The sequence below is a fragment of the Ceratina calcarata genome, unplaced genomic scaffold (genome assembly GCF_001652005.2).
Source record: "Ceratina calcarata isolate Rehan_Ccalc_2016 unplaced genomic scaffold, ASM165200v1 scaffold253.2, whole genome shotgun sequence".
NCBI classification, from domain to species: Eukaryota; Metazoa; Arthropoda; class Insecta; order Hymenoptera; family Apidae; genus Ceratina; species Ceratina calcarata.
In genome coordinates this window covers 232915-235085 of record NW_017147346.1, presented here as the reverse complement: position 1 = coordinate 235085, position 2171 = coordinate 232915, and the positions used below count along the sequence as shown (strand labels likewise).

Here is a 2171-nt window from a genome sequence, read left to right as displayed (position 1 = left end):
TTGGAATTGTATGATCAATAAAAATTGTTAACAAATTTGTTTTACATTGTAGATTAACGTTTCTATCGTCCCACAGAAAATTATGTTGTTTGGTCCAACATTAAAAAAGTTATTCCGCTTTAAAACCGAATACATTCGTGAGCTATTGTACAAGTCACATAGTGTCCAACAAAATTCTGTTAATAGATCATCAAATATTAATAGAATGATTTTTCCGCTTTGTTTTTTAGTGAAATCACTTAGCTTTTGTCGCCGCATCTTAAAAACAATATCATGGCGCGCATTTGAATTTTTCCAAACGCGACGAGGTTCGAACCTCGACAATTAAATGCCTCGCCGTTATTTTCTGCTTCGACCGTTTAATTAGAATGCAAATGGTGACGAAAAATCTCAACTGCCGCGGCCAGTTACGCTGATATGCAAATGCTGCGTAATTCACCGCTTCGAGGAACAGGAAGGCCTCCTCCTTTTTTTTCCCTACTGTGAAACTCTACCAATCAGTGGGAAAACAGACACACGGGGGCGCAAAGGCTGCATCCGTTTGATATTCCACCGTTTCCGGATACTCGACGGTCAAAAATTTAATTTCATGATTGCGCGCATCTGCCAAGCGGCTACGGGAATTCCCCTGCGCGTGAAACCTCTCTGTTGGTAATATTTAAATTCCCAGGAAACGGGGGCCACGTCCATGTGATGCCCAGGGCGTGCTCTACATTGCGTCGAACAGAATTCACGCGTGTATCGTTCTGCACTTGTTACGTTTATGCTTTTTCACCGCCGATTTACTGCGGGCGATACTGCATGAAAACATATCGCGCATTAATGCTTAAAACCATGTGCGGAAGTTACCGTTTAATGGAATGCAGTGATACTCTGCGGTGTTACACGCCTTGTTTACTGATATAACAAGCGGCGATACAGTCAGTGGGATTGGAAATAGATTCTGAAGAATTGTAATGAATTGTAATGTTAATGAAAAGCGTAGCTACGCCATGAAAGCACTAAATATATATTATGATAACTCGTACTTGTATAATTTTTCACAAGTTAATTGAGTCTTATATGACGTCATGGAGTCATTAATAATAATGTTGAGAAATATTACAAACACTTTTTGTTGTATTTATTTTATATATTTCTTACATTTAAATTATAAAAAACTACGTCAGTGAGTAGAAATTGGGACAGGAGTAGGAATTGGATCATTTACCTTATAACAAAGTTAATTTACTATTACCATCTGTTACCCTGCAGGCAATTTATCTTTATAACACATTCCATAATAAAAATGTCGCAGTGAAGGACAAGATAATTGGAAGGAGTGTATTACAAGAGGAAAACTGTTTTGAAAGAAGCTTCGAGTTTTGCTTAGTCATTAATTGGATAGGAAACGGACACGTGACGCGTTGAACGAGAGTAACTGTTAACCTTCGCGTATAAATCGAACTCCTGCTACACGAGAATCGATGTTCGACGCTCGTTAAATGTCACAGAGAAAAAATGTATATAGGAGAAGACATTGCCGTTAGTAGAACGTATTTACCTCGTTCACATCCCTTTCTCAACGATCCATTGCGAAATCATAATGAATTCACGCTAATGTGTGTTGCATCGCACATAATTATTAATACCAAAGTGTTGAGAACTGAATTTCAGTTTAGGTATATAAATCGAACAACCTTGAAATGAACATGAAATAAAAAATTCATAAAACCTTTTAACGCGCTAATCAAATAATTAATTAAGTGAAGTGGCCCATTTTATTGGAAAAATATCATTTCGGTCAAGTTGAACTTTTATATTTAGTCGTAAAACGGGTCTCTGGAAAGCAGAACGTGTTATAGTTCCGGGCTGTAAAAAGTCTCTTTTAGTGTTAATATTTAAATGTTGTACTCTCCGGGGGGAACTCTAACGAGCAAATGTGCTCTCACATCACCTATGGAAATACGTAGTGACCCTTCAGCAGGTATAAATATTACGTGGCGAGTTTTTTCATTTCACCTGTCCCCTCGCCGCACTGCGACGAGTCGGTATAACGTCTATTCATTCACCCACGCTCTACTTTTATGCATATGTGTGTAATCAAATAATGTGTAACTCGTTTGAACGATTCGAGCACGTGTAAATTTATTTAGACTAATTTAGGGAATCAAAATTATGATTAAAAGATT

The 2171-nt window shown here is 37.6% G+C and overlaps 1 protein-coding gene across 2 annotated transcripts in view; it reads left to right on the top strand.

The window, feature by feature from the left end:
- nAChRa7 (nicotinic acetylcholine receptor alpha7 subunit) overlaps nucleotides 1-2171 on the top strand; it is a 213064-nt gene that overhangs the window by 108123 nt on the left and 102770 nt on the right. The gene's annotated exons all lie outside the window — the stretch shown is intronic.